We start from the raw sequence: 13797 nt of genomic DNA, 5'->3' as shown, positions 1-13797 counted from the left end.
AAAGAAAGAAAGAAAGAAAGAAAGAAAGAAAGAAAGAGAAAGAAAAAGAAAGAAAAGAAAGAAAGAAAGAGAAAGAAAAGAGAAAGAAAAGAAAAGAAAGAAAGAGAAAAGAAAAAAAAGAAAAGAAAAGAAAAGAAAAAAGAAAGAAAGAAAGAAAAGAAAGAGGAAGAAGGAAGAAGAAGGAAGGAAGGAGGGAGGGAGGGAGGAGGAGGGAGGGAGGGAGGGAAGGAGGGAGGGAGGGGAAGGGAGGGAGGGAGGAAGGAGGGAGGAAGGAAGGAAGGAAGGAAGGAAGGAAGGAAGGAAGGAAGGAAGGAAGGAGGAAGGAGGGAGGGAAGGAAGGAGGAGGAGGGAGGGGCGGGCGGGCGGGCAGCAGGCAGGCAGGCAGGCAGGCAGGCAGGCAGGAAGGAAGGAAGGAAGGAAGGAAGGAAGGAAGGCGGGCAGGCAGACAGGCAGGAAGGCACCAAAGATACATTTGCACAAAGAAAAGTCCAAGTGAGGACACAGGGAGAAGGTGGCCATCTGCAACCCGAGGGGTCTCTCAGGAAGCCTCAGGAGAAACTAACCCCGTGACACCTTGGTCTTGGACTTCCTGCCCTCCGACCAGTGACAAAATAAATGTCTGCTGTTGAAGCCACCCACCCTGAGGCATTTTGTTATGGTAGCCTAACTGAGGGCCTCTGAGTTTCTAGGCCAGAGTCATGCAGTAAATTAACAAAAGACCCAGAATCCCAGCCCCAGCCCCTGATTTTCAGTTCAGAATCTTCCTTGGTAAGAGGCAGAAACTTATCCTGGGCCCAACAAGTGGAAAACGTTTTCACTTTCACAGCCACTGACTGTCGTGGTTCTCAGACTGTATACCACAGAACCTGGTGTTCCACAAACTTCCCCAGTTTGGAGCAAGAGAAAAAAGTAGTTGGATGAAATGATCTCATTTTATTTTTTAATCAATTTTTCTTAAATGTTGGTGCTTGAAAATAAATGGATGGCAGTAAAGTAATCCTGAAGGACATAGGAGGAAAGAAAGAAAAGAGACAATACTAAATGTGAGCAAAATGGCAGCAGGGCAAAAAAGAGGCTCAGCAATCGCAAAAAACTCAGGTCTTTGGTGGGGAAAAAACTTATAAATAGTAAAAATCCTGACAATGTTGAAAAAGGAAGGAAGAGAGAGGGTTCCATGAGAAATACTAAGAATGAAATTGGAGCTGTCACTGCAGCTATAGTAAGGATATTTAAAATCATAAGAGAGTATAATGAACAATTTAATACCAATAAATTTGAAAACAGGTAAGATGGATAATTTTTAGAAAAATGCTACCAAAATGGATTCAAGAAACAGAAAATCTAAACAAGCTCAAGCACTAAAAAAATTAAATAGGTAAAATATGTACATCAGCTGGGCGCAGTGGCTCATGCCTGTAATCTCAACACTTTGGGAGGCCAAAGTGGACAGATCACTTGAGGTCAGGAACTGGAGACCAGCCTGACCAACACAGTGAAACGCTGTCTCTACTAAAGATACAAAATTAGCCAGGCATGGTGGTGCATGCCTGTGATCCCAGCTACTTGGGAGGCTGAGGCAGGAGAATCGCTTGAACCCGGGAGGCAGAGATTGCAGTGAGCCAAGATTGTGCCATTGCACTCCAGCCTGGGCAACAAGAGCAAAACTCTGTCTCAAAAAAAAAAAAAAAAGAAAAATCAATTATGTATCAACAAAAAAAGAAATTTTTAAAAAGTAACAATTTAAGAAAGTCAAATAGGCAATCAAAAGTATTTCTCTTACCAGCCACTAAAAAGGCACCTGCACACGGGAATGGTAGCAAAATGACAGATAAGGAAACGCTAAGCTCTCATCCACCACATGAACCACTAAAACCAGGCAGAAGCTGTCTGCAGTAACACTGCAGGTGCTCTGAACAACCACCAAATGCACACAGCAACCAGCAAACACAGCAAATGCCTGATGGAGGAAAGCCATCTTCAAGTCCGCAGGCAAGTTTTGTGGCATGTGATGGCAACCCAGGTCCCAGTTCCCTTCCTCAAGCTGCAGGGAGCAGACCGGACATTATTTGTTCTAGTCTGGCTGGTTCATACCTGAAGGATTGATCCTCCTCTCTGTCTCACATAACATGCAAGGTGGGCAAGAAAAAGAGGTGGGCATGGCTCATGAAAGCCGCAGAGAGGCAATTAGGGTAAAAATAGATAAATTGGACTATATACACATTAAAGACTTCAGTGCATCAAAGGATGCAGTCAACAGAGTGAAAAGCAATCTATGGAATTGGAGAAAATATTTGCAAATAACGGGTTAATCTTCAGAATATATAAAGAACCTCCTGCAAGTCAACAACAAAAAAACAAACAACCCGATTACAAAGTGAGCAAAGAACGTGAATAAACATTTCTTCAAAAAAGATGATATAAAAGATGATATAAATAGGTATATGAAAAGATGGTTAACATTACTAATCATTAGGAAAATTACTAATCATTGGGAAAATGCAAATCAAAACCACAATGAGATAGCACCTCAGCACTTCACACCCATTATGATTGCTACTATTAAAAACAAAACAAAACAAACAAAAACAAACAAAAACCACAGAAAATAACAAGTGTTGGTAAGGATGGGGAAAGTTGGAACCCTTGTGTCCTCGTGTAGTGTTGGGAATGTAAGATACTATAGCCACAACAGAAAACAGTGTGGCAGTTCATCAAAAAAATGAAAAATAGAATTACCATATGATCCAAGAATTCCCCTTCTGGGTATATATCAAAAACAAATTGAAAGCAGGATCTCAAAACAGTATTTGTACATCCACATTTATAGCAGCATTGTTCACAATAGCCAAAAGGCAGAAGCCCAAGTGTTCATCAGTGGATGCATAATAAACAAAATGTGGTCTATCCATACAGTGGAATATTATTCACCCTTAAAAAGGAAGGAGCTTCTGATACATGTAACACTGTGGATGAACTTTGAAAACATCATGTTGAGTGAAATAAGCCAGAAACAAAAGGACAAATATCATATGACTACACTTATAAGAACTTAGAATAGACAAAGTCACAGAGACAAAGTATAGTTGAGTTACCAAGGGTGGAGTAGGCAGGAAGGAAATTGATAATTATTGTTTAATGGCTACAGATTCAGTTTTGGATAATGAGAACATTCTAGAAATTGATAATAACAGTGATGATGGCTGCACAGCATTGCTAATGCACTTCATGCCACTGAAGCGGACACTTAAAAATAGCTAATATAGTAAATTTTATGTTATGTCTATCAAACTTTTAAAGGCACCCTTCACAGATAGTTTTAGTAGTAAATTTTACCAAACATTATAAAGTTTTGCAGGAAAAAAATAGGAATCTATTCACCTTTAACAAGGCTAGCATGATCTTGACCTAATACTGGTTTAAAAAACTGATTTGTAAACAAGTGCATAAAAATCTGAGGCTGGATGTGGTGGCTCACGCCTGTAATCCCAACACTTTGGGAGGCCGAGGCAGGTGGATCACGAGGTCAGGAGATCGAGACCATCCTGGCTAACACAGTGAAACCGCATCTCTACTAAAAATAGAAAAAAATTAGCTGGGCATGGTGGCATGTGCCTGTAGTCCCAGCTACTCGGGAGGCTGAGGCAGGAGAATTGCTTAAACCTGGAAGAAGGAGGTTGCAGTGAGCTGAGATCGCGCCATTGTACTCCAGCCTGGGCAACAGAGTGAGACTCGTCTAAGAAAAAAAAAAACCTCCGAAATAAGGTATTTCATCAAGTCAAATTTGACAGTGTGTTTTTAAAACACACACGTACATAACCAAGTGTGGTTTAACCTACGAATGAAAGGATAAATGAATAGCATTAAGTCTTCTTTTTTCTAATCCATTAATTTTCTTAGTAGTGTCAAAAAGCAGTAGGGAAGATTCAACTTCTTGAATCATTCCCAGTAATGATTAAAAAAAAAAAAAAAAAAAAAAAGAACAACAACAACAAAAAACCTCTTCAGAAACCAGTAATAGATAACTTTCTTAACTATGGAGGTTATCTATAAAAAAACGTACAACAAATATTGAATGGTGAAAACTTTAGTTTAAGGCTTAAATCAGGTACAAGACACACATGAATGCTATTACTCTTCAACAGTGTTCTATGATTCCTAGTCAAGGGAATAAAATAAGAAAAAGAAATTATAAGAATTATACAGGAAGGGACACATTTTGTTTTCATGTTTGCACATTTTGTTTGCAGTTGTTTACATAGAAACATAAAGAGTAAATAGACTGTTACAACTCATTCAGCAAAATTACTGTTTATACGATCCACTCACTGAAATCATTAGCATTTGTATACCCAATGATAAACAATTATAAAATGTAATAGAAAAAATAGTGAATAATAGTGGATTCAAGGCTAGTCACGTAATACAGGTTGAACATTCCTAATTTTAATCTGAAATGCTCCAATATCCTAAACTTTTTGAGTGCCAGCTTGTCAACACAAGTGGAAAATTCCACACCTGACCTCATGTGACAGGGCATAGTCAAAGCACAGGTGCACAACACGGTTGATTTAGTGTCCCCAAGGGAAAAAAAGACCCACCCAGCGCCCTTCAACTACAGTATAACTTTTCCATGCACACCCAAATTCCCCCACGCAAGCACGCCCACAACGTATAATAAAATGGCATGTGTGTAGGCTGGACGCACCCACCACAGATTCCCCATGATACCTCACGTGGGGCCAAGAACTCCATGCATTACTCACTGTGGTTTTTTTGCTTATTCTCTGCTGTGTCATGTAAAAATATTACTGAAAATGTCAAAAAGGCCTGCAGATCCCCCTATGTGTAACAGTGATCAGAAAAAGAGGAAGAATTTATGTTTATCAATAGCACAGGCAACTTGTTGGGGGAACTGAACAGCAGTGTAAGTGTGAAACATCTAACAGAAGAGTATGGTGTTGGGATGACCATATATGACCGGAAGACACAGAAGGATACACTTTTGAAGTTCTGTGCTGAATGTGATGAGCAGAAGTTAATGAAAAATAGAAAAACTCTGCATAAAGCTAAAAATGAAGACGTCAATCGTGTACTGAAAAACTAGATCTGAACACGTGCATCACACTGACCACATGCCACTCAGTGGTATGCTGATCATGAAACAAGCGAAGATCTATCCTGATGAACTGAAAATTGAAGGGAACTGTGAATATTCAACAGGCTGGTTGCAGATATTAAGAAATGACATGGAATTCAAGTTTTAAAGCATCTGCAGATCACAAGGCAGAGTCAAAACTCGTTGACGAGTTTGCCAAGATTATCGCTGATGAAAATCTGATGCCAGAACAAGTCTATATTGCTGATGAGACATCACCATTTGGGTGCTACTGCCCCAGAAAGATGCTGACTACAGCTGATGGGACAGCCCCTATAGGAATTAAGGATGCCAAGGACAGAATGACTGTGCAGTGCTGCGCAAATGCAGCAGGCACGCAATAAGTGTAAACTTGCTCTCATGGGCAAAAGCTTTTGTCCTTGCTGTTCTCAAGGAATAAATTTCTTTTTTTTTTTTTTTTTTTTGAGACGGAGTCTCGCTGTGTCTCCCAGGCTGGAGTGCAGTGGCGCGATCTCGGCTCACTGCAAGCTCCGCCTCCCGGGTTCACGCCATTCTCCCGCCTCAGCCTCCCAAGTAGCTGAGACTACAGGCGCCTGCCACCTCGCCCGGCTAATTTTTTGTATTTTTAGTAGAGACGGGATTTCACCGTGTTAGCCAGGATAGTCTCGATCTCCTGACCTCGTGATCCACCCGCCTCGGCCTCCCAAAGTGCTGGGATTACAGGCTTGAGCCACCGCGCCCGGCCAGGAATAAATTTCTTATCAGTCCATTATTATGCTAACAAAAAGGCATGGGTCACCAGGAGCATCTTTTCTGATCGGTGTTACAAACATTTCGTACAGGCCTCTTGTGCTCGCTGCAGAAAAGTTGGACCGGATGGTGACAGCAAGATTTTCTTATGCCTTGACTACTGTTCTGCTCATCCCCCAGCTGAAATTCTCATCAAAGATAATATTGATGCTGTGTACTTCTCCCCAAAATGTGACTTCTTTAGTTCAGCCATGTAACCAGGGTATCTTTAGATCAATGGAAAGTAATTATAAAATAAACACTTTCTTGAATTCATGCTCACAGCAGGGAACAGAGGTGTAGGTGTAGAAGATTTTCAGGAGTTGAGCATGAAGGAGCCATACATGCTGTTGCCAACGCTTGCAACACAGTGACTAAAGACACAGCTGTGCATGCCTGGCGTGACCTCTGGCCTATGACTGTGTTCAGTGATGATGATGAACAAGGTGGTGACTTAGAAGAATTCAGCTTGTCAAGTGAGAAGAAAAGGACGTCTGACCTCCTTACCTATGGAAAAAATAGACCTTCCGAGTTCATCAGTCAGCTGGAAGAAGTAGAGATTAATGTTGTTTTTAACACTGATAATGGGCTCCAATTGTTCATTTCACTGACTGATGAAGCTATAGCCAGAATGGTTCTGAATCAAGGTGTTCATGATGATACCAACCATGAAGATTATGTTAACACTGCAGAAAAAGCACCCGTGGACAGCGTGGAGCACATGTGTGATGGGTTAACTGAGGCCTAGAGCAGCGTGCATTCACAACAGAACAAGAAATCATGTCAGCTTATAAAATCAAAGAGAGACTCCTAAGACAAAAAAGAAAAAAAAAATTAGCCGGGCATGGTGACACGTGACTATAGTCCCAGCTGCGTGGGAGGCTGAGGTGAGAGCCTTGCCTGATCCCAGGAGTTAGAGGCTGCAGTGAGCCATGATCATGCCACCACACACCAACATGGGAGACAGAGCGAGGCCCTGTCTCAAAAAAACCCCAAAACATTAAGTAAATATTTTGTGCATGAAACAAAGTTTGTGTATACTGAACCAACAGAAAGGAGCTGTCGGTGTTAAGACCATTGTTAATGAGGCGGATACCATTAAAAATTCTAAGACCATTGCCAGTGGGGCAGATACCATTTAAAAGCCACCCAGTAGAATGCCTCCTTGTCCCCAGAGGACCCACTTCCTGGGCCTGTAACTGCTTCTCATGTTCCCTCTCACCTAAAATGTAAAATGCAGTGTCCCCTAACCTTCGAATCAAAGCGCAGCATGGTTGGGAGACCAGAGGCCTGCTGTTGTGTGTTGTTGCTGCTGCTGTTCAACAGCTGATTCTGGTCTCCGCTGATGCCACTGGCTGCTTAGCTCCCCTGAGCACACGAGTCTCCACTGTGTTAATGGCATGTCTTATTTTTTACTGTTAACTACTTATGTGTGAATAAGTGTAAGGAAATGATTGCTTGTTGGTAGCATATAAATTCAGAGTCAGGGCCAGGCATGGTGGCTCATGCCTGTAATCCCAGCACTTTGGGAGACCAAGGCGGGCAGATCGCTTGAGGCTAGGAGTTCAACACCAGCCTGGCCAACATGGCAAAACCCCGTCTCTACTAAAATTACAAAAATTAGCTGGGCGTGATGGCACACGCTTGTAGTTCCAGCTACTTGGGAGGCTGAGGCAGGAGAATCGCTTGAGCCCGGGAGGCAGAGGTTGCAGTGAGCCGAGATTTCACCACTGCACTCCAGCCTGGGCGACAGAGTGAGACTCTGTCTCAAAAAAAAAAAAAAAAAAAAAAAAAAAATCAGGAACGAGGGTGATACCACACAACCACTGATTGTCCACATGGGGTGACACCTCTGCTTTCTGATGGTTCCGTGTACACAGACTTTGTTTCATGCACAAAATTTATTTGTTTGTTTTTTGAAACAGAGTTTTACTCTGTTGCCCAGGCTGGTTACAGTGCTGCGATCATAGCTCACTGCAGCCTTTAACTCCTGGCCTCCAGCGGCCTTCCCACCTCAGCCTCCTGTGTAGCTGGGACTACAGTCATGCTGTCACACCTGACAATCACACCAGCCTCTGCACAGAATTATTTAAAATATCGTATAAAATTACCTCTAGGCTATGTGTATAAGATGTAGATGAAACATAAATGAATTTTGGTTTTAGACTCTGGTCCTATCTTCAAGATCTCTCATTGTACATTCCAAAAATGCCCCCCCCCCCCAAAAAAAAAATCTGGAATTCAAAACACTTCTGGTCTCGAGCATTTTGGATGAGGGACACGCCACCTGTAATATCCTTTCACACGTTTCCTGGATGGGAAACAGAAGTTGGTGTGCTGGGAGTCACACGTAAACGGTAGACTTTCTTGTCTGTGGCACATTCTTAGGATGTCCTAGAGATGTATCAGCGATGTGAATGTCTCCAGTAAAACAGCAGAGCAGAAAAAATACGTTGAGAACTGCTGTATTATTAGACTGAGCTACAAAACAGCCACATGGTATCAGGTCATTCATTCATTTACCCGGTAGATATTTCCTACACACTTGTCATATGCCGAGCATATTCTAGGCACTGCAGGTACAGCAGTTGACAGCCTTTGCCCCTGTGGGACTTAACATTTAAGGGAGAAGACAGGCAACAAACAGTTTCTTTAAAAATCCTTATGGTGGTAAATGCAATGAAGAAAACCAGGTGAGTATGGAAAGTAGGAGTAAGGTAGGCCCCTTGCAGGTGAGTGGCATTTGAGGTGAGGCCCAGATGATGAAGAGAAGGATGGACTCTTGTAGGTCTATGGGACTGGTCCTTCCAGGAACAGTAAGGGCTAAGACGTCAAGAGAAGTGGTAAGTTTGGCGTGGCTGAAATGAAGGGAGAGAAGACAAAAGCGATAGGAAATGAAGCTGGAGAAGCAGGCAGCTTCAGCTGGACCATTCCAGACCACTGACACCTTAACAGACAACAGCAAGAAGTTTGGGTTTTGTTCTGAGGTAAATGGAAGTCGCAGAAGGATTTTAAGTGGGAGGAATAGGCTCTGGTATATGTTTGTTTACTCTGTTTGTGTTTGTGTTTGTTTTAATGGATACAGAGTCTCCCAATGTTGCCCAGGCTGGTTTTGAACTCCTGGGCTCAAGGGATCCTCCCAACTTGGCCTCTCAAAGTGCTGACAAATGTTTTTTAGTGGAAGCAGATAAAGCAATCTTGGACCTTTGCAGTGGTTTGGGTGATTACTGATGGGGGTTAGGACCAGGGACATATCGATGGAGTTGTTGTGCAGTTGTCAGATTTTAAATATACATTTCAAAGCCAGTTGCACTTGTTGATAGCTTGGATGTGGCATATTAGAGAAAGAAGAATCAAAGGTGGCACCTAGTCTTGAGTTCTGAGCTTCCAGAGCGAGGCATCTAGAAGTCAGGACCCGGGAGAATCACGGAAGGAGTGGTGGTATTCAGTCTGCAGAAGCAGTGCCTCCAGGACGGCTGTGTGAAAGAGGAGATGCGATATGAGCAGATGAAAATGACACAGCAGGCAGCTCTGGGCTCATTGTGAGAAACGACTCTAGGAACATGTGTGACCTGCTGGGCTCTACTGCCAAGGGCTGCCTTAAGCCATGAAGCTGCAGAGGCTGGGTGACTACCGTCCCACAGTGAGGGAGCTGGGCGATTCCTTACCAGAGTGGAGGTCTGGCTAGATCTCCCAGCCCTAACATGCTTACTTATTTTGATAAGCAAAGCTAAAGCTCACATGGGTCCCATGCGCTCTTGGACTTCTGCACACCGTACCATTAACCACACTTGGATGCTGGCAATCGCAGTTTTAGTTAAATAAAGTGACTTACCCACCGTACTATAAAAAATTAATTTTGGCAGCATGTTGATTCTGTATCCTACCCATAAGACCACACAGAGGCGTGGCTAGTAAACTTTAGCTTGTGCGTAAATGCCTGCCAAGAACTGCTAAATACTGTTGCTTTAAAAAAAAAAAAGAAAAAGAAAAAAACTTTTTTTTTTTTTTTTTAAATTTAAATTTCACAGAGCTGCTCAAGGGCAGTTCAACTTCCTACTCATCCCTGTCTCCACCGGCCAGGACTGGCATTACTCTAACATCTGTCCTATGGCCACATTTTATGGGATGTTTGAGGATTATTCCTATGAAGTGACATTGGAATTTGGGGATATGGCTATCTTCAGATGCCAAATAAACTTGGATAGAAATCATTTTTCCTGTGTGTGTTTAGTTAGGAACGTGGGGCTGTGAGGGGCTCCCTGGACATGACCCTGGAGCTGTCGGCCCTTGTTCAGTGGTCAGATGCACTTCAGACCTCCCAGACTGCTGACCACACACTCAGTCACAGCCCCGTGCGCACCTCAAGGCCACTGCTCAGAAGTCCAGTGTAATTTCTCAGGCAGCACGTCCTAGAGCAGGCCATGAGAGGTGTAAGGTATAGACTTTGTTGTGAGGTTACATGTAGGCTTCTCTTCTATCTTGTCTCTGTTTAAAGATCAATACTTCAGGCAGTCTTTATCCCCACCACGATAAACATGTGGATGGAAGGATACATGTGTGGATGGGTGGATGGGTGGGTGGATGGATGGATGGGTAGATGGGTAGATGGGTGGATGGAGTGATGTTTGATTTCATAGTCAAAGAACTCAAACAGAAGAGAAGTACACAGGGTCCCCCAGTCTTACAACCCTTCCTTAAAGTAACTACAATAAAGATGGAAGTGTATCTTCTAGATTTCTTTTAAAAACGTATTTATGAATGTAAACATATTATGGTCAGGTCCAGTGACTCACACCTATAATCCTAAAACTTTGGGAGGCCAAGGTGAGTGGATTGCTTGATGCCAGAAGTTTGAGACCAGCCTTGGCAACACAGAAAGATCCTGTCCCTACAAAAAAAAATTTTTTTAAGTAGCCTGGTGTCGTGGCACATGCCTGTAGTCCTAGCTACTCAGGAGGCCAAGGTGGGAGGATCACTTGAGGCCAGGAATTCCAGGCTGCAGGAAGCCATGATCATACCACTACACTCAAGTCTGGGCAATGGATCAAGATCCTGTCTGTTTAAAAAAAACAAAAAGCATATTTACATAGAAATAAATGTATATAAATGTAGATATTGTTTAGGGATTTGTTTTTATATAAATTGGAGAGTCACATGTTTTTTCATGAGTTTTTATTTAACCCTGTGTCTGGAAGATCCTTCCAGCTTAACACATATACAGCTACTTCATTCTTTTTAACCATTGGGAGGTATGGTAATTAATTTATGTTAATAAATTAATGTCTTTCTGTTATTTTTATTCTGCTATTGTATTTATTTATTTATTTAAATATTTATTTATTTATTTTAGAAACAGGATGTCACTGTGTTGCCCAGACTGGCCTCAAACTCCTGGGCTCAAGCAGTCCTCCCACCTCAGCCTCCCAAGTAGGTGGGACTACAGGCATGAACCCTGCCACACGGCTGACTTCTGCTATTTTAAACTCGTGTGTGTGTGTGTGTGTGTGTATGTTTTCTAATTGAACAATCTGAATTCAATTTTAAGAGATTTTCTTGAGCTATAGTTATTCTAGCCCAAGCCTGGGCACATGAAGATTTCTGTAAAATAGATTCAAAGCAGTGGAATTACTGTACCCTAGGATATGTGTACTTACATTCTGATACACAAGGTTGTACCAATTTACACTATCACTAACAGTATATAAAGTCCTATTTCCTATGTCCTATAAATTCCTATGTCCAATACTGGACATAACCCATAGTTTCAATGTTGGGTGATCTGATTAGTTAAAAAAAAATAGATCTCATTAATTTGTAATTCCCTGGCTACTAAATTCCTAATGACTCTGAGTATCTTAGGAGATTTATCATTCATGAATTGCCTGTCCTGATCCCTTGCCTCTTTTGAAATTGGGTTATTTATCTTTTTCACCCTGTTTAACAGCCATGCTTATGTAATACAGACATTAAACTTTTGCTGTAAATGTTACAAAATTCTGTCTCTTTAACTGTGCTGATGGTGACTTAAGTATTACCAAGTTTTTAATTTTTAACTATTATTTTTTATAAAATTAAACACCTCGTTTCCTCCATGGCACATACACTTAGTGGTTTTGCTTAGAAAGGTCTTCCTCACCCTCTGAGCTTTAAAAATAATCTCATATTATTCTATTTATAGTTTTAAAAAATATTTAGACCTTTAATGCATCTGCATTTCACTTATTATATAATGTGAGGGGACCATGTCGTTTGTAATAACTCATTTATTGACATTGACTTATAATGCCCTGTGAGTCCTCTCTTACATTCCCACATGGTGTGGGCGTGTTTCTGGTTATTCTCGTCCATTGATCTGTTTGTCTATTCCGTGCTAACTTCTATTTTACTGCTGTAATTATACAGACTGTTTTGATATCTGGTATGTCAAATTTTTTCTCATTATTTCTTTTTTAAAATCATTTTCCTATGCATTTTTTTTTCTTTCCCATAAACTTTAGAATAAACATGTCCTTTTCTTTTTTAAAAGTTTGAAATTTGGGGATTATACTGAATTTTTAGATGAATTTGCAAAGAGCATCATTTTTTCTGCATTTTTTTTTCTGGTTTTTCAAAACTGACACCTAGTCAGAAAACTAAGTTTAAAAATTGAATCCAGAGAATTTTCACAGCCTGGAAGAACATACAGATGTGGCTGAATGACTTATAACCTGAGTATCGGGAAAGGCTTCCACCTACCTATGACTCAAAAGCCAGATGCAATAGAAAAAGTGTTGATATAATTTGAATACATAAGAAATTGAAACTTATACACGGCAAAAGTTTGCATAAGAAAAGTCAAGCCAGGTGTGGTGTGTTATGCCTGTAATCCCAGCACTTTGGAGGACTCAGGCAGGAGGATTGCTTGAGCCCAGGAGTTTGAGACCAGCCTGGGTAACAAAGTGAGACATTAGCTCTACAAAAAATCCAAAAATTAACTGGGTGTGGTGGTGCACACCTGTAGTCCTGGCTACCTGGGAAGCTGAGGCTGGAGGATCACCTGAGTTCAGGAGACTAAGGCTGCAGGGAGCCACGTTTGCACCAATGCACTCTAACCTGGGTGACAGAGCAAGATCCTATCTCAAAAAGAGAAAAAAATGTGAATCATGATAATACCTGCTTCACTGTTGTGGAGAGTAGTATGCCTAGTACTAATAATAATTGTTATACACAATGTTATTAACTGTATCATTTCTTATATATATAAGCTATCACAAATGTTAGTGTTCCTCCCTTCTGAAATTCACCTGAGAGTCCCTCACTGGCCCAGGCCTCCTGGGTAGAGGCACATTTATATTGAGAAGACAACAGTTACATTCTGGGACACTATCTTGAGCTGTAACTAAGATAAGTCATTTTTTTTCTTCCATTTAAAAAATATTTATAGAATAAACCCATTTTTTCTTTTTTGTACCATACCACCAGTATAGCTTTCCACCTTCTATCACTCTTCTGTGTGACTTCTTAAGTTCCTTCAAATATAACTCTGTAATTGTAATTCTATAATCACACAATCATTGTGATTCTTTAATTGCAGTTGATTGATTTAATCTACCTTATCATCCAATCATGCTGACAGTGGACTTCATTCCTTTTTTTTCTAACAGTAGGAGTAGAACGCAGTGCAGGACACTGGCCAGGACGGAGGAAAGAGGGAGGGGTCGTTTCCGCCAGCTGCCAGGATCACTTGTGCTGATCCTTCAGCTGCACCTGCAGCGCTATCCTGGACCAGGTGCAACTTGTAATTTTCGTAAAATAGTCGAGTTTCAAACTGATGGGACTGTAGAGCTCCTTTAATTTGAGCCATGAAGAACTGAGTTTTAGGAAGTATGCTTATTCACTTGGTATTCCAT

The 13797-nt window shown here is 41.4% G+C and overlaps 2 long non-coding RNA genes across 5 annotated transcripts in view; one reads left to right on the top strand and one right to left on the bottom strand.

Moving 5' to 3' along the window:
• Positions 1–13797, bottom strand: part of LOC126961116 (uncharacterized) — a 97950-nt gene that overhangs the window by 19750 nt on the left and 64403 nt on the right. The gene's annotated exons all lie outside the window — the stretch shown is intronic.
• LOC126961119 (uncharacterized) overlaps positions 1–13797 on the top strand; it is a 33018-nt gene that overhangs the window by 7794 nt on the left and 11427 nt on the right. The gene's annotated exons all lie outside the window — the stretch shown is intronic.

Source organism: Macaca thibetana, chromosome 8 (assembly GCF_024542745.1).
Source record: "Macaca thibetana thibetana isolate TM-01 chromosome 8, ASM2454274v1, whole genome shotgun sequence".
Taxonomy (NCBI): domain Eukaryota; kingdom Metazoa; phylum Chordata; class Mammalia; order Primates; family Cercopithecidae; genus Macaca; species Macaca thibetana.
This window is presented reverse-complemented; position numbering and strand designations above follow the sequence as displayed.